We start from the raw sequence: 18,554 nt of genomic DNA, 5'->3' as shown, positions 1-18,554 counted from the left end.
TCATTGCTACCACTTAGTTAACCCTTACTAAATAAAGGAAAGTAAAGTGGATGAATTGACTTGAGCCACAAGTTCTAGCCAACTCCCAAGGAAAGACTAGCTTTAGTGCACTCCAAACCAATTAGAAATCTCTCCAATTATCAATCAACAAAGGAATTAGATAACTCAAGTGTCACTAATTACTCTACCTAGGCCAAGAGGAACAAAATCTACACTAAAACTAAAAGAGACATTTCAACAAACACATAAAGTGCAATAAAAGTAAACATTATTAAATGCAAGAATTAAAGGAATCTACAACTACAAAAACAAGAGATCAACAATAGAAAAGCAAAGAAGACACATTTATTATGAATTACCTCTTATTGAATTGGAAGAATGTAGAAGGAACAATACTAGATCTACAACAAAATATAAGAACAACATAAAGGAAATTACAATAAAAGAAAAAAATAGAAGAAGATGAATGTAGCAACAAAGTATTGAGAGATAGAAGTAGAAGAAGGCAAAGATTAAAACCTAGATCTAAGAACTAAACCTAATCCTAATCCTAATTCTAGAGAGAAGAGAGAGCTTCTCTCTCTAAAAACTACCTCTAAACTAATCCTAATGAGTGTGAATGAACTCCCCTCTTTTGCTCTTCAATCCTTGGCTTTAAATAGCAGTTTAGGCGCCAAAGTTGGTTGAGATTGGGCCCCACAACCCTTGAAAATTTGTTGGTCACGTTTTCATTAAAAAATCATAAACCAGCATCGACGCGCACGCGCACAGCACGCGTACGTGTCCATGGGGTGATTCACAAGGTGCGCGCAAGCACCAGGTGCGCATGCGCATACATGGGCGAGTTCAACTTCTTTGGCTTTTCATGATTTCTCCACTTTGCATGCTTTCCCTCTTCACTCCTTTGATCCATTCCTAGCCCTTTTCAATCTGAAATCACTAACAAACATATCAAGACATCTAATGGAATCAAGGAGAATTAGATTTAGCTATTTTAAGTCCTAAAAAGCATGTTTTCACATCTAAGCACAAATAAGGAGACAATCACAAAACTATGCTAATTCAATGGATAAATGTGGGTAAAAGGTGATAAAATCTCTTAAAATCAATACAAGATAAACCGTCAAAACGGAGTTTATCAGTGCTATAATTGCTTATATGTCAAGGATGATAAGAAGTCTCATGATTTTAGCATAGCTTTGATGCATTTGTTGATTGATGACAGGTGACCAAAAGGCTTGGAGGAAGGTTAAAGAAAGGGATGGCAGAAGGTAGCAAAAACACACCCTGGGGGAGGCCAAGTTTGCGCCCAAGTTTTCCTCAAACTTGGAGGAAAACGTTGGCTCAACAACTTGGAGCAGGGGAGGCTTAAACTTGAACGAAAACTTGGAGCAGGGGAGGCCAACGTTTGCGCTCAAGTTTGCCTCAAACTTGGAGGCAAACGTTGGCACCAAAGCATTCTTGGAAGGAGCACATTTGAGTTCAAGTTTGACCCCAAACTTGAACTCAAACGTGAGTGACAGATCATAACCATTCTGCATAATTGTAACTCTCCAAAGTTTGGGTTAAAGTTTGCCTCAAACTTTGACTCAAACTTAAAGGCTCCAAAGCCCAAATTGCAAATGATTTTCTCTCAAGTCCAAGAGCAACCAACTAAGGCCATCTTCAATCCAATTCTATCAAGACCAAGGCCCAAATTCAAGGCTCCATGATCATTTGAAGAGAGTGTATAAATAGCTTAGGATTTAAAGTTTAGGGAGCTTTTCCTTTTAGAATTACTTTCAGAAGACTTACAGTGGAGAGCTCAATTTTATTTTTCTTATTGTTGTTATTGAGATTGAGAGTTTCCGGGGAGAATTGGGAAGGAGAATTGGATTCTCTTCCTCTGGGTTTTCTTCCCCTCTTTTATTTTCTTGTGCTTGGAGTCTTGGGTGTTGAGAATTGAAGGAATTCTTTTTCAATCTCACATTGAGATCTCTCTCTATTTTGATTTATTGCAAAATTGTGAAATTGAGATTTTAAATTCCTTTCTTCTACTGTTTGATCTTTACTTTTCTTGTAATTGATTTTTGAATTGGATCAAGGAAGGTAGTGAGATCTAGACTTGGTTTTCTAGTCTCTTAACCCCTGAGATTTGCATTCTCATTCTGTTCTTTTGCTGAATGCTTTTTTTTAATCAATTTTAATTTCTTGTTTGAGATTTGTTCCAATTCAATTCCTCTTTTACTCTTTTGTTAGTTGCAATTTACTTTTCCTAGTTTAATTTCTGCAATCCCAGCTCCCTGACCCATTTACGATTCAAGCAATTTACATTTCTTGCATTTTAAGTTTTTACAATTTACATTTCTTGCACTTTAAGTTATTGCCATTTACTTTACTTGTTCTTTAAGATTCAGTATTTTAATTTCCTTAGCTCTTTAATTTACTACAATTTTTCCTTCTCCCTTTACTTTTCATGCAATTTAGCTTCCGTTGGATACAATTCACTCAAATCAACTCTTGTTCGCTTGACTAAATCAACCACTAAACTAAAATTGCTCAATCCTTCAATCTCTGTGGGATCAGCCTCACTCATGTGAGTTATTATTACTTGATGCGACCGGTACACTTGCCGGTGAGTTTTGTGTTGGATCATTTTCCACACATCAAGTTTTTGGCACCGTTGCCGGTGATTGAAATAGATTGACAATGATTAAGTAAGATGGTGGTCTAGATTAAGCACTTTTTCTTTGTTTTTCTTTATTTTTACTAAGCACATTAACTGTTTGACGTATTGTGTCACCTAACCCTCTAACCACATTCTAGCAATAGAATGTTCATGTTTTATTTGGTTTGTTTGTGATTTTTGTAAGTCATGGAGGCTGAGGTGCGTGAAGAGGGAGTGAGCAACAATGCTCAACCTGCAAGAAGGGTGTTGGCCTCTTACACTATCCCCAATCCCAGACACTATGGGAGCAGCATCCTCACCCCAAATGTTCAGGCAAATGACTTTGAGTTGAAGCCTCAACTAATCACCTTGGTGCAGAACAATTGTGCTTATGGAGGTGGCCCTCTTGAAGACCCCAACCAACATTTGTCTGTTTTCTTAAGGATTTGTGAAACAGTCAAGACAAATGGGGTTCATCCTGACATTTACAAATTACTTCTGTTCCCATTTTCTTTGAGGGGCAATGCTACTCAATGGCTGGAAACCTTTCCCAAAGAGAGCATCAACAATTGGGATGAATTGGTGAGAAATTCCTAGCCAAGTTCTACCCACCTCAAAGGGTCATCAAGCTGAAAACATAGGTGCAAACATTCATTCAAGTGGATGGAGAGTCGCTGTATGATGCCTGGGAGAGATACAAGGCCTTAATCAGGAAGTGTCCCCTAGAAATGTTTAGCGAGTGGGATAGACTCCAAAACTTCTATGAAGGGTTGACCCAGAAAGCTCAGGAAGCATTAGATCATTTAGCAGGAGGCTCATTGCAGCTAATGAAGACAACAGAGGAAGCCCAAAACCTCATAGAGATAGTGGCAAACAATTAATCTTCTTTGCTCATCAAAGACAACGCCAAATAGCCCAGAGAAGGGATGTATTGGAGCTGGAAGGTGTAGATACCATCTTCAAAGTGATGCATCAACAAATTTAGCAACAATTTGAGCAGATGGCTAAGAAAATTGATGGACTGCAAATTGCTACAGTAAATACACAAAGCCAATCTCAAACTTCACATGGATGGAAGTAATCTAAAGAAAGTTTTGGGATAATCAATTTTGAGCAACAAAGCCATGAGCAGATGCAATGCATGAATAACACTTCAAGTTTATTTCAACACAATTTTCATGGTGATGCACACAAGACACCCTGGAAGACTCATTCTAATTCACGGTGGGGTGAGCATCAGAATCAAGGACAAAGTGACTTCAACTCTGGCAGCCTCAACAACACAAACAACCGTAACTATTCATCCAATAATACTAACCAATTCAAAAGTTCACAAAACACATATCACCAACCCCATAACAACTCACAAAACCACCAGAATAACTTGCCCACATCCACATTCCACCCACATAATACCCTCGCAAATGGTTTAAACAATTTCCAGCAACAACCATCTCACTTTACACAACCACAACCAAATCCAGATTCTCAAAGAATCTCTAGTCTGGAGATGATGATGGAGAAACTCATGAAAAATCAAGAAGCAGTAAGAAAAGATCAAGAGATGGCAAGCAAAAACCAAGAGGCCTCAATCAGAAACCTTGAGAGACACATGGAGCAATTGGCTAAGCAAATTTCAGAAATGGGTGAGAAGAGAGCAAATACCTTCCCCAATGTCACTAAAGAACACCCAAGGGACAAAGGAAAAGCTACAAAGTGGGAGGAGTGCAAGGCAATCACAGTGGGAAGTGAGAAGACTATGAAGAAGGAAGCCATCAATCAGGAAAAACACAACAAAGAAGTTCCACAAGAAGAAATAGAGGAGAAAAGTGAAAAGGATCAGACAACCAAGAAGGCACAAATCTCAAAGGGAGACAAGAACATCCTTGAACCACAACTACAAGAGAAGAAGGATGGGATGAGGCCATATGTCCCCAACCTTCCATACCCTCAGAGGTTCAAAAAAGAGAACGAGGATAAGCAATACTCGAAATTCCTGGACATATTCAAGACACTCAGCATCAATATTCTGTTCTTAGAAGCACTTGAACATATGCCATTGTATGCCAAATTTATGAAAGAAGTGCTAGCAAAGAAAAAATCCCTGAAGGAAGGATAGATTGTTGAGATGACAAAGGAATGTAGTGCTATCCTCCAAAGAGAGTTGCCAGAGAAGAAAGATGATCCTGGGACTTTTTACATACCTTGCACCATAGGAAACATAACAATTGAGAAGTCATTCTGTGACCTCGGTGCAAGCATAAACTTGATGCCTTTGTCTCTAATGAGGAAACTTCAAATTTCTGAGCTGAAGTCCACACGAATAGTTCTCCAAATGGCTGACAAATCCATTAAGCAAGCACTGGGAGTTGTGGAAAATGTGTTGGTAAAAGTGAAAAAATTTTTTCTCCCTGCTAACTTTGTTATCTCAGCTATAGAAGAGGACCCTAACACTCCCATCATCCTGGGGAGGCCTTTCCTAGCTACGGGCAGAGCATTGATAGATGTTGAAAAAGGGGAATTATTGTTGAGAGTGCATAATGAGCACCTAACATTTCATGTTTTTAAAACCCTGCATGAGCCCAATCAAGAAGAAGATTGTATGAAGGATAAGGCCAGAGATCAAAGTTTGAAGGAGGTAGTTAATGAGTTAACTCCAAGACTTCTAAATCCATGCTTGAAAGCAGTAGAGATGGTGCAACAAACTAAAGAAATCAAGGAGGAACTAGATCCAAAACCCCCAGATGAGAGATTCAACATCCTAGATAAAGAACCACCAAGGCAGGGAGTATCTCTTGAGAAAGAAAAGAAGAAGAGGCCAAGAGGGTGGAGAAACAAGAAAATCCCTACCGAAGGCTTTTCACCAGGGGATAAAGTAGTGTTAAACACCCAACCAATGAAGGTGTCTCCACAATTATCTGAATACTACACTATGAACCGGGCCCTTTCACTTGAACACCTAGAGATCATTAAAGAGGAGACTGGAAGGAAGTTCACAGTAAGAGGAGAAAAGATGAGGCACTATGATTTTCAACCTCCATGATCAAAGAATGAAGGATGTCAAGCTAGTGACATTAAAAGAGCGCTTGTTGGGAGGCAACCCAACATGAGGTAGTTTTCTTTTCATAGATTTTTCAATAAAAAGGTTGAATAATTAGTATGTATCGTAAGGAGCTAAGTTTGGTGTTCCACACCAAAACAAATTAGGAGAGAATGAAGCATTCTAAGTTTGGTGTTCCACCAAAATTTGATCTAAAAATACGTTCTCACTTTCTGCCTAATGCTAGCTCCAAGCAATCAGACAAATCATTCAACCATTTGATTGCTTTCTAGTTTTTAGTTTTACTGCCTTTGGCAAAGATAGAAGAATTTCACATATGATTAACTTGATGCATAAGAAGCATGGCAAGAGACAAAGTTTGGTGTTCACACACCAAAGTAAGTTCAAAAGCCTACAAGAAAGTCCTGCACACTAACCAGTTACCTAAGGGCTTGAGAAACAAGCAACTTCCATTAACACTGCAGGAATTCAATCACCCTCTTGGGAGGACTGCACACCATTAGCCGAGAGTAAGAAGAAGAAGCCACCAAGAGGTTGTATTATCACTTAATTCCATTGAATTACTCTATATTGGAAGTTTGAATGTGCCCATCTTAACAATAATTGTTAATAGTTGTGCATCTTGTCTGTTTAACTTTGCAATAAGTAGGCTAGTCTAAGTATGTGCTTGTGTGTTTACATTCACTTAACTGAATGCATGCTTTATCCCCTAAGTCTTTTCAATTCAATAAAAGAAATGTTTGAAACATGAATTAAGATGGTTCATTGCTAGCTAGAAGTAAAATAATAGTAAGTTGTGGTATTTATGTTTGATTGTGTGGTAGCTCACTTATAGTAAGTAAAAGGAATAGATTGTCTTTCCTTCTAAGTGTAAACTACCTCACTGTCTATGAATCTCAAGTAAATAAAAGTCCTTGGTTAAAAAAAAAGAGCCAATAGTGGAAGCAAGAACAAAAGAAAGAAGAAATAAAGCTAGACACCAATAGCTTGAACCTTAGAACACATGCCTGTGGTGTCTTTGTACTAGGATCTGCTTGGATAACTAAGTTCTATGGAGTGCTTTAACACTTGGTAACTTGGGTTAACTAACCCAGGATTATCAACTGAAAATCCACTATCAAAAGCAACTTAATTACAAGACATTTAGTGACCCAAAGAGGTGCTGGGCATCAATGTTCTAAGAGAAATGTAAGCCAAGTGTCTATAGTGAATAATGTGTCAAGCACAAATAAAGTAAAAGAAAAAGAATCTGCTGGACACATGACACTGAACTAAAGCTTACAGAAAAGAGAATGAAGAAAAGTAAGTACCAAGGACAAGTAAATAATGAGATGTCATAGCAATGTGTTAGCTAATGCTTGAATGTGACTTTCTATGCCTTAAAGTCAATAAGAAGTGAGTTGGTGCATATCTTCATAAGACCCCATGAGATACCAATAACACTCTGCTAACATGAATATTCCCTTCCATTTCATTCTTTCTTCTTAATAATTCAGTACTTGCCTGGGGACAAGCAAGATTTAAGTTGGTGTTGTGATGAAAAGTCACCTTAGCCTAGTTTTACTAGCCTTTTTCCTTTGTTTTTAATAGGTTTTATGCACTTTCTTGAGTTACAAGTAAGCCATTTGGGTAGAAATTTATATGTATTTAGATTCAATCAACCATGAATAAATTGATGCATTTTCATGAGGTTTTGTGCTATAATTGCTTATATGTCAAGGATGATAAGAAGTCTCATGATTTTAGCATAGCTTTGATGCATTTGTTGATTGATGACGGGTGACCAAAAGGCTTGGAGGAAGGTTGAAGAAAGGGATGGCAGAAGGTAGCAAAAACCACACCCTGGGGGAGGCCAAGTTTGCGCCCAAGTTTGCCTCTAACTTGGAGGCAAACGTTGGCTCAACAACTTGGAGTAGGGGAGGCTTAAACTTGAATGAAAACTTGGAGCAGGGGAGGCCAACGTTTGTGCTCAAGTTTGCCTCAAACTTGGAGGCAAACGTTGGCACCAAAGCATTCTTGGAAGGAGCACATTTGAGTTCAAGTTTGACCCCAAACTTGAACTCAAACGTGAGTGACAGATCATAACCATTCTGCATAATTGTAACTCTCCAAAGTTTGGGTTAAAGTTTGCCTCAAACTTTGACTCAAACTTAAAGGCTCCAAAGCCGAAATTGCAAACAATTTTCTCTCAAGTCCAAAAGCAACCAACTAAGGCCATCTTCAATTCAATTCTATCAAGACCAAGGCCCAAATTCAAGGCTCCATGATCATTTGAAGAGAGTGTATAAATAGCTTAGGATTTAAAGTTTAGGGAGCTTTTCCTTTTAGAATTATTTTCAAAAGACTTATAGTGGAGAGCTCAGTTTTATTTTTCTTATTGTTGTTATTGAGATTGAGAGTTTCCGGGGAGAATTGGGAAGGAGAATTGGATTCTCTTCCTCTGGGTTTTCTTCCCCTCTTTTGTTTTCTTGTGCTTGAAGTCTTGGGTATTGAGAATTGAAGGAATTATGTTTCAATCTCACCTTGAGATCTCTCTCTGTTTTGATTTATTGCAAAATTGAGAAATTGAGATTTAAATTCCTTTCTTCTATTGTTTGATCTTTACTTTTCTTGTAATTGATTTCTGAATTGGATCAAGGAAGGTAGTGAGATTTAGACTTGGTTTTCTAGTCTCTTAACCCCTGAGAACTGCATTCTCATTCTGTTCTTTTGCTGAATGCTTTCTTTTAATCAATTTTAATTTCTTGTTTGAGATCTGTTCCAATTCAATTCCTCTTTTACTCTTTTGTTGGTTGCAATTTACTTTTCCTAGTTTAATTTCTGCAATCCCAGCTCCCTGACCCATTTACGATTCAAGCAATTTACATTTCTTGCACTTTAAGTTTCTGCAATTTATATTTCTTGCACTTTAAGTTACTGCCATTTACTTTACTTGTTCTTTAAGATTCAGCATTTTAATTTCCTTAGCTCTTTAATTTACTACAATTTTTCCTTCTCCCTTTACTTTTCATGCAATTTAGCTTCCGTTGGATACAATTCACTCAAATCAAGTCTTGTTCGCTTGACTAAATCAACCACTAAACTAAAATTGCTCAATCCTTCAATCCCTGTGGGATCGACCTCACTCATGTGAGTTATTATTACTTGATGTGACCTGATACACTTGCCGGTGAGTTTTGTGTTGGATCATTTTTCACACATCAATAAGTTGTTAACTTTAAAAGATAAGAAGAGATTTTAAGAGGAAAGAAAAGGCATTAAAGACAAGATATGAAAAGGATTTGAAAAAGATATGAATAGGATAAAAATATTTTGAAAGATTTTGAAAACAAGTTGTAAAAGTTATGCAATTTTGAAAAGGATTTTAAAATTTTGAAAAAATGTTAAATTTTGGAATTAAATTAAAATTGAGGTATTTGAACAGGATTTGATTTAAAAACCAAGGAATTTTTGAAATTAAATTAAGTGAAGATGAGTTGAATCAAGATAAGATTGAAAAAATGAGGTTACCTCCAAGCTGTCAAGCTGGTGTTTAAACGCTAGAATAGTCGTCCCTGTGGGGCATTAAATGCTCAGCCAGGGCCTATTGGATGGCGTTTAATGCCAAGCTGATGCTCCCTCTTGGGCGTTTAAACGCCTAGCCAGGGTCTCCTGGCTGGCGTTTAAACGCCAGGCTTGTGCTCCCTTTAGGGCGTTAAACACTCAGCCAAGGCCTCCTGGCTGACGTTTAACGCTAGGCCTGCTGCCTCCATGGGCGTTTAAACGCCCAACACCCTACCTTTTCTGGCGTTTAAATGCCAGAAAGCTCCTTACTCTAGGGTATTCTGTTTGTTGTTCTACATCATTCTGTCTCTGTTTAAGCACTGTACAAGATCACTAACACTAAAAATAACTTAAAACATAATTAAAAACTAATTAAAAAGAAAATTAACGAAAATAACTAGAAAAATTAATACAGTATGATTGATTATTGAGTTGCCTCCCAACAAGCGCTTCTTTAATGTCTTAAGCTGGACTTCACTGTACCTAACTTAGTAGCAGTGTTGAGCCTCCTGGCTTTATATCTCCTTCAAGGTAATGCTTAACCCTCTGTTCATTGACAGTGAAACTAGTTTCTTTACCTTGAAGTTTTATGTGTCCGTAAGGTGATACCTTGGTAATCACAAATGGTCCTATCCAATGGGATTTAAGTTTTTCTGGAAATAGTTTGAGTCTTGAGTTGAAGAGCAGAACTTTCTGTCCTGGTAGCTAACTTCTTGTCATACCACCTCTTTGCCTTTTCCTTATAGATTTTTGCATTTTCAAATGCTTCTAAGCAAAATTCTTCCAACTCATTCAGTTGGATCAGCCGTTTCTCCCCTGCTGCTTTGGCATCAAGGTTGAGAAATCTAGTAGCCCAATAGGCCTTGTATTCTAGTTCCACTGGCAAATGACATGACTTCCCATATAATAACTAATATGGTGAAGTTCCAATGGTGGGTTTTAAAAGTTGTTCTGTATGCCCACAGAGCATCATCAAGCTTTCTAGCCCAGTCTTTTCTTGAGGCACTTACTGTCCTCTCTAGGATTCACTTTGGTTCTCTATTTGAGACTTTATCTTGCCTATTAGTTAGGGGATGATACGATGTTGCTACTTTATGGCAAACTCCATATCGGCTTAAGACAGAATCCAGCTATCTGTTGTAGAAATGAGTTCCTCCATCACTGATTAGTATCCTAGGGACACCAAAAACTTGGTAGCATGAATCCCCACACCTTCGTATTATTATACCAGCAAGTGCACTAGGTCGTCCAAGTAATACCTAAGTGAGTCAGGGTCGATCCCATGAGGATTGTGGTTTGAATCAATCTATGGTTATCCTGCAGGTCTTACTTAGGCAGATCAGAAGAAGTTGGTTGAGCTTTGTATAAGTTCTTGTTATATCAAATATTTGGATGTTAAGTAGGAATAAGAATTAAATGAAATCAATAAGGAGATAGAGTTGAGGTTTGGAGTTGCTTAGCCTTTCAGAATTAATTCTGGTAATACTATCTTCTCTGCTTGTGAATAATCTCTTCTATGGCAGGCTGTATGTGATCAACGTCATGGGCCGTGGTCATTGATCTTCTCTGCTATAGATTGAACACCATTGGCTGTGGTCATCCAATCTGACGAAGGGTGAAGCGCTTAGCAAGTCATTCTCTTGGCGATCTTAATCAAAGCACCATAGACAAGGTCGAATCTTTCGGATCAGAGAATGCTGTTTCTTTGGATTCTAGCCTATACCACGGAAACCCCTAATCTCCCTGAAAATTGGCTGAACTGGTGTCTCGAGAAGTCCCCAACGAAGTCGTGGATTAACCATTTGAGAAATATATAAACTTAACTGTTGGCTCATGCTTTTCAGTCACGTATTCACACGAACCCAAGTAGATGCTAGTGTTTGTCAGGCATGTTCAATGTGATGAATAGAGCTAATTTGTCAAATCATCTTATTTACCACGATGAAGATCAGATATACATCTTAGAAATAGATCAAACACAAATCGAAAAAGGAATAGTAATACTTTTATTAATTCATAGGACTCGGTAGGGCTCCTGCCCTCAACCTAGGAGTTTTAGAAACTCACACTAAAAGTAAAACAAAATGGTGAAAACGAAAATAGGGCTGAAAATGTTCTTTTGGAGGAACTTCATTACTACTTTGGTGTCATTGGTGGGTGTTGCTATTGCTTCAACCCATTTAGACACGTAATCTACTGCCACAAGGATGTAGGTGTTTGAGTACGAAGGCGGGAATGGTCTCATGAAATCTATACCCCACACGTCAAACAACTCAATCTCTAATATTCTTTGTTGAGGCATGCTGTGACCATGAGGAAGGTTGCCAGCCCTCTGGCAACTATCACAGTTACGGACAAACTCTCTAGAATCCTTAGAGAGAGTAGGCCAGTAAAAGCCACTTTGGAGTACCTTAGTGGCTGTTCGCTCACCTCCAAACTGTCCTCTGTAGTCAGATCCATGGCAATGCCATAGAATTCTCTGTGCCTCTTCTTCAAACACACAGTGTCGGATTATTCCATCTGAGCATCTCTTAAAGAGATATGGTTTATCCCATAGGTAGTATTTTGCATCATGCATGAGTTTCCGGGCTTCCTGCCTGGTAAACTCCTTGGGAATGAACCGTATAACTTTGTAGTTTCTAAGGTTTGCAAACCAAGGTGCTGTCCAGATGGCATAGAGTTGTTCTTCTAGAAAAGATTTAGATATGTCAGTGGAGGGAGAAGAAGTTCCTGCTACTGGCTCAATCCGAGACAAGTGATCAGCCACCTGATTTTTTATCCATTTTCTGTCTCTAATTTCTATATCAAACTCTTACAGGAGTAATACCTATCTTATAAGTATAGGTTTAGAATGCTGCTTAGTGAGTATATACTTTAGAGCAGCATGGTTAGTATAAATAATGACCTTAGATCCTACTAGGTAGTATCTGAACTTGTCAATGTCATAAACCACTGCAAGTAGCTCCTTTTCTGTAGTAGTGTAGTTTCTCTGTGCATCATTTAATGTGCAACTAGCATAATAAATGACATGTAGAAGCTTGTCATGTCTCTATCTTAGGACTGCACCAATTGAATGATCACTTGCATCACACATTAGCTCAAATGGCAAGTCCTAGTTGGGTGCAGAGATGATAGGAGCAGTGACAAGCTTGGCTTTCAGAGTTTCAAAAGCATGCATGCATTCTTGGTCAAAGGAAAATGGAACATCTGTGGCCAAGAGATTACACAGGGGTTTGGCGATTTCAGAAAAATCTTTTATGAACCGCCTGTAAAATCCTGCATGTCCTAGGAAGTTCTGATAGCCTTGACACTAGTGGGTGGAGGCAAGCATTTGATTACTTCCACCTTAACTTGATCCACCTCTATCCGATGCCCAAGAATAATGCCTTAAGTTATCATGAAGTGGCATTTCTCCCAGTTTAGGACTAGGTTTATTTCTTGGCATCTTTTCAGGACCAGGGTCAGATGATCAAGACAGGGGTCAAATGAGTCTCCATTAACAGAGAAGTCATCCATGAATACTTCAAGGAATTTCTCTACCATATCAGAGAAGATAGATAACATGCATCTCTGAAAGGTGGCAGGCGCATTGCACAGGCCGAATGGCATTTGTCTATAAGCGAACACGCCAGATGGACATGTGAATGCTGTCTTCTCTTGATCCTGTGGATCCACTGCTATTTGATTGTACCCAGAATATCCATCCAGGAAACAATAAAAAGCATGACCTGCTAGTCTTTCTAGCATTTGGTTAATGAAGGGTAAAGGAAAGTTATCTTTCCTGGTGGCGTCATTGAGTTTTCTGTAGTCAATGCACATGCGCCACCCAGTAACTGTCCTTTTTGTGATTAGCTTATTCTTTTCATTGTGAACCACTATCATTCCTCCCTTCTTAGGAACAACATGGACAGGGCTCACCCAGGGGCTGTCAGAAATGGGATAAATGATCCCAAGCTCCCAGAGCTTAGTGACTTCCTTCTGCACTACTTCCTTCATAGCTGGATTCAATCACCTCTGTGGTTGTACCACTAGTTTGGCATTATCCTCCAGTAGGATTTTATGCATGCATCAGGCTGGGCTGATGCCCTTAAGGTCACTTATAGTCAACCCAAGGGCGGTCCTATGTGTTTTAAGCACCTAAATTAGTGTTTCTTTTTCCTACAGCTCTAATGTAGAGCTTATGATTACAGGATAGGTATCTCCCTCTCCTAGAAATGCATATTTCAAGGAGGAAGGTAATGGCTTAAGCTCAAGCTTAGGAGGCTTCTTCTTTTCCTCAGAGGTTTTCAGAGGTTCCTCTGAATCAGGTTGGGTATCATCAAGGATATCATCTAGCCCTTCCTTGAGACTTTCGGCCATGTTGACCTCTTCTACCAGGGAATCAATGAGGTCAATGTTCATACATTCCTTAGGAATGTCTGGGTGCTATATAGCTTTGACAGCATTCACGATGAACTTTTTCTTATTGACTCTTAGGGTTACTTCCCCTTTTTCAACATCAATAAAGGTTTGTCCTGTAACTAGGAAAGGTCTTCCTAGGATAAGGGATGCACTCTTGTGACCCTGTGCCCCTCCATGTCCAATACCACAAAGTCAGTGGGAAAGGCAAAAGGTCTAACCTTGACAATCATGTCTTCAACTACTCCTGATGGTATCTTAATGGAACTATCAACAAGTTGAAGGCACATGTGGGTTAGTTTGACTTCATTAGTCAAACTAAGGTTCTTTATTAGTGAAGCAGGTATTAGGTTGATGCTTGCTCCAAGGTCACATAGAGCTGTCCTTGTACAAGCATCACCTAGAGTTCATGGTATCATAAAGCTTCCAGGGTCTTTAAGCTTCTCTGGTAAGCTATTCTGAATGATTGCACTGCATTTTTTAGTAATAAGGACTATTTGTGTTGCTCTCCAATCCTTCTTATGACTTAGAATGTCCTTCATAAAATTTGCATAAGAAGGTATCTGTTAAAGAGCTTCTACAAAAGGGATCTTTATCTTTAATGTTCTGAGATACTCCACAAAGCGGACAAACTGTTTATCCCTTTCCTCTTGACAGAGTTTCTGAGGAAATGGTATGTTAGCTTTATAATCATCAACCTTGGTTGATGGAGGCCGAATGCCATGTATGTTGGAAGAGGGGTTACCCCCTTGTTTAGCAGGGTTGTTGTCATTAGGTGACTGACTTCCCTTGCTTGGGTATTTAACGCCTAAGTTGCTGCCCCCTAGGGCATTTGAACGCCCATTCTCTGCCCTTTCTTGGCGTTCAATGCTAAGAGGGATACCTCTCTGGCATTTGAACGCCCAGTCTTCGCCCTTTTCTGGCGTTCAACACCAAGAGGCTTACTTCTCTTGGCGTTTAAACACCTAGAGTTATCTTGTCCAGAGACCTGGTTATCCTCTATGGGCTTTTTGTTTTTATTATACTGAGGTTGGTTGCTTAAGGTTTTCCTACTCCTCAATCAGATAGCCTGGCATTTATCTGTTATCTACTTAGATAACTGTTGCCTTGTTTGACTCAATTGGGCTTCTATATTTCTATTAGAAGTATGAGTTTCTCGCAGAGCCTCTTACAGTTCCAGCATTTGCTGGCCAAGGGCATGCAGTTGCTGAGTCAATGGGCCATCCTGCTCTGGAAGGTCAGATTCAGCAGCTACTGCCTTAACCTCTCCTTTTATAGAGGCCTCAGGAGATGAGTACAGATGCTATAGCAATTGTCTTAATAAGCTCTTAAGCCTCTCCAATGGTCTTTCTCATGTGTATGGAACTACCAGTAGAGTGGTCCAAAGATATTCTAGCCATGTCAGAAATCCCATAATAGAAGATGCTTAACTGTACCCATTCTGTAAATATTTTAGTGGGACATTTTCTTAGCATCCTTTTATACCTCTCCCAGGCATCATAAAGAGATTCACTATCTCCTTGTTTGAAGCCATGGATGTCCAGTCTGGGTCATCTTCCTTGGGGGAAAGTATTGGTTTAAAAACTTCTCCACTAACTGTTTCCAAGTTTTTAAACTAGCTTTAGGTTGGTTATCCGACCACCTTTTTGCTTGATCCTTTAAAGCAAAAGGAAAGAGCAATAACCTGTAGACCTCTTGGTCTACCCCTCACTGTATATTGTGTCAGCAATCCTTAAGAAATCTGCAAGAAATTCTATAGGTTCTTCCTGAGGAAGCCCAGAATACTAGCAGTTCTACTGTAACAAAGTAATAAGTTGAGGGTTTAATTCAAAGCTACTAGCTCTGATTTGAGGTATGCTGATACTTCTTCTATAGAACTCAACACTGGGATTTGTATAAGATCACAGAGTTCTTCTAAACTCTTCATTCCCACTTGGGTTCCTGATGGAGAAAGGTAGAAGATGAAGAAGGAAGAAGGAGGATAGAAGAAGAAGTATGAATAGAAGAGATGAATAAGAATTAAAATATTTATTTTTATTTTATTTATTTTTTTAGTCCGAAATTAAAATTAATTAATTAAATAGAATTTAAAATTTAATTATTAAATTTCAAAAATAGGAGTGAGAGAAGAGGAAGAGAATTTTCGAAAATTGAGAGAGAGAAGAGTTAGTTAGGGAGTTTTAAAAAAGAAGAGAGAGAAGAGAAGTGGTTAAGAAAAGATTTGGATTTAAAATAAGACGAAAGATAAGATAAGAAAAGATTTGAAAGTAAAATTTAAAATTAGAAAAGAGATAAGAAAAGATAAAACAAGAAATTAAAAAGATTTGAAAAAGATATGATTTTAAAATTTAAAAGAAGGTAGAAAAGATAAGATAAGGAAGTTAAGAAAAGATAAGTTTTAAAATTAAAAAGTTTTGAATTTTAAATTTTAAATTTGAAAACTAAATTTTGAATTTTAAATTTTGAAATATGAAATTTGAATTGTTAAAATTTTTAATTTGAAACAAGAAAAGATGAAGATTTGAAAAAGATTTGAATTTTAAAAAGGTTTTGAATTTTGAAAATTGAAATTTGAAATTTAAATTTTGGATTTTGAAATTGAATTTTGAAATTTGAAATTTTAATTTTTAAAATTTTGAAAGTTGAAATTTTAAATTTGAAATAAGATAAGATAAGATTTTGAAAAAGATATTATTTTTTATTTTGAAAAGATTTGATTTTTGAATTTAAAATTAAGATAAGATAAGGTAAAAATTTTAAAATTAAAATCTGAATTTTTTTGTGTAAAACTTTGAAAATATAGTAAAGAGATAAGAAAAGATATTATTTTTTTATTTTTGAATTTTATGATGAAAGAGAAAAACAAGTAAAAGAAACCAGACTTAAAATTTTTAGATCTAATACTCTTTGTTTTCGAAAATTTTTGGAGGGAAACACAAAGGAACACCAAACTTAAAAATTTTAAGATCAAACACAAGGAAGACTCAAGAACACTTTGAATACTAACTACGAACACTTTGAATACTAACAAGAACACAAAGAATAAAATTTAAAGACTCAAAGAACATAAGAACATAAAAAGAACACCAAACTTAAAATTTTTAGAAAACTAACAAGAAATTTTTCCAAAATTCAAAGAAAAAATAACAAGAAGACACCAAACTTAAAAGTTGAAACAAGATTTAATCAAAGAAAAATTATTTTTGAAAATATTTTGAAAGAAGAACATATAAGGGATGAAAATTTTAACAAGAACAAAAAATAAAAGACTCAAACTAAGAACAAAGATAAACAATTAAAATAAAAATTATTTTCGAAAAGCTTTTAATTTTTTCAAAAATTTGAAGAAGAAGAAAATAAAAATAAAAGACTCAAATCAAAGTTATACTCTTTCAAAAATCAAAGACTCTCAAACAGGAAGTTAAGGATGCTTGGAAATAAATTGCATGAAAAAGGTTTTTGAAAAGTGTTTTAAAATTTTTGTAATTGAAAAACATAAAACAGGAAAGACTCAAACAAAACTAAAGATAAAAAAAAGAACAGAAAAATATTTTTGAAAAAGTTTTTTTAGAATTTTTCAAAAATTAAAGAAAAAGAAAACAACATAAAATACTCAAATAAAATAAAAATAAAATAATTTACCTGATCTAGGGAGCAAGACAATCATTCAGTTTGTCAAAACTCAACAATCCCCGACAACGGTGCCAAAAATTTGGTTCACGTGTACGCAAAACCCCACACTTTTCGTACAGCAGCAGTACCAACAAGTGCACTGGGTCATCCAAGTAATACCTGAGCGAGTCAGGGTCGATCCACCAGGATTGTAGCTTGAAGCAAGCTTATGTTTGTCTTCCAGGTCTTCTATTCTGAAGCAAAGTATGAACTATTATATATTGCTGGAAAGCTTTGGAAGTCAGATTTCCATAGTCATTCAGAGTGCTCGCTTTAGACTTCTGTAACTCCAGAAAAGCTCTTCCAAATGCAGGCAGGTCAGATCTGGACAGCATCTGCAGTGCTTTCTCTGTCTCTAAATCAGACTTCTGCTCTAGCTCCTCAAATTCAGCCAAAAAATACCTGAAAAGGTACAAAAACACACAAAATCAAAGTGGAATCCAAAAATATGAATTTAACACTAAAACGTGTAAAAACTTAATAAAAATTGAGTAAAACCTATTAAAAACTATATGAAAACTATGCCGAAATGTATATAAAATATCCGCTCATCACCCACTCCTAGTGGAGTGTTTATCCCTCCAATGATTGATCATCCTTCTATGAAACTAAGGCCTTTATATAGGCTCTCCTAAATTACAAACTTAAATGAAATTGAAAGCAAATTACAATGAAAATGAACTATTCTAATGCTTCTTGTGGCCCTGATTGGTTGACAATTGTAGGCTTGCTTGCTTGAAGTCTAAGTGGGCTTTGTCTAACTCTAAGTGAACCAAAATGATGCCCCAGGGGTTCTTTGCATGTATGGGCGCTCGTTCATTTAGTTTGGGCGCTCACTTTGGCAGTGCCACTCCCAGCGCTCACTTAGTGTTTTTAGGGCTCAAAGATGCTTAATGTGTGTACTCTAATTTCATGTCCACTATAGAGTATTATACATCGTTGGAAAGCTCTGAATGTCAGCTTTCTAAAGTTGCTAGAATCAACTCATTTGGACCTCTGTAACTCAAGTTATGCACCATTGAAGGTGAAGAGGTCAGGCTGTGAAATACCCCGGCGTGCCAGGCCTACTGGCCCGCCTAGATGCAGGAATTTCTCCTCTGGAAAGTTAGCCCGGTGTACCACGCCTATAGACATACCCAGCTTGCAGAATTTACATGCCACACTTTTGAAAATGCCACATTACACGCCCAGTCTTGCAGGGTTGGCATCCCACGCCCCTTGGCACGCCCATAG

This window comes from Arachis duranensis, chromosome 2 (assembly GCF_000817695.3).
Source record: "Arachis duranensis cultivar V14167 chromosome 2, aradu.V14167.gnm2.J7QH, whole genome shotgun sequence".
NCBI classification, from domain to species: domain Eukaryota; kingdom Viridiplantae; phylum Streptophyta; class Magnoliopsida; order Fabales; family Fabaceae; genus Arachis; species Arachis duranensis.
The sequence above is the reverse complement of the archived record's forward strand: the minus strand, read 5'-3'. Positions refer to the sequence as shown.